We start from the raw sequence: 945 nt of genomic DNA, 5'->3' as shown, positions 1-945 counted from the left end.
ATCAAATGAGAATTAGGGTAATTTTGACATTAGAGTCAAAATAAGCTAAATTATTTTTGCAGCCACTAGAGTCGCCTCCTGCTGGCCAATAGAAAAAATGCAGGGTTAAGGTACTTCTGCACTGACTTCACTTTGCACAGATTATATACTGCCAATGTCCATAACCTTACTAGTGGTCAAAAAGTCCAGTCTTTAATAAGTAATTAATAATATATTCAAGTTGTGCCTGAAGCAATAAAGTCATTTTCTTTTATTTATTTATTTTAAAACAGTAATTATGTAGTGTAAATTGTAAATTTGTAAAAAATAAAAAATAAAAAAAAAAAGGAAAAAAAAAGTGGGGGGAGATATGCATAGTGAGTCATTTTCTTTTATTGTTCTTATCCCATTCAAACAACATTTTTATGGTTTTGCTTCCAGGTATCAGTTAAACTGCCGACCGACGACTCATCATGAAGTGAGTCAGAACTTTCTAACTGTTGTTACTGATTCAACAACAAGAAACTCATGGCTCGGGGTTGTAAGTGTCAGTTAGTCACTAATTAAAGGGTTCTTACTTCGCCCAGTAATCCATCAAATCTACATTGCAGTTTTTTCTAAAAGTTATCATTAAAGGGGCCTTTCCGATTAATCAGCATGAATAAAGCTTGAGATTTAAACTTCGTGTTTGACCTCGGAAACAGCAGTTCACAAAACAATCCAACCACAGGGTCCATTTAGTAGCTGTCCTGGAGCTTTCAGTCACCTGATCTTCCTCAGCAAAAGGTTGATTTGTCCACTGCTGTAATAAACTTTCAGTCTTAACTTTTAACACAAACTAGAAGTTCTTAAACGCGGGATCTTCACCACCATCTCCGTCATTGCAGTCAGCTTCTCCCGGTAAGGATTCCTTTAGTGTTCATGCTTCCCGCTGATTAAAAGTGCTAAAAACACAGAATAAAGCAG

The sequence above is a fragment of the Morone saxatilis genome, unplaced genomic scaffold (genome assembly GCF_004916995.1).
Source record: "Morone saxatilis isolate NCDOM2014 unplaced genomic scaffold, NCSU_SB_2.0 Contig12, whole genome shotgun sequence".
Classification (NCBI taxonomy): domain Eukaryota; kingdom Metazoa; phylum Chordata; class Actinopteri; family Moronidae; genus Morone; species Morone saxatilis.
This window is presented reverse-complemented; position numbering follows the sequence as displayed.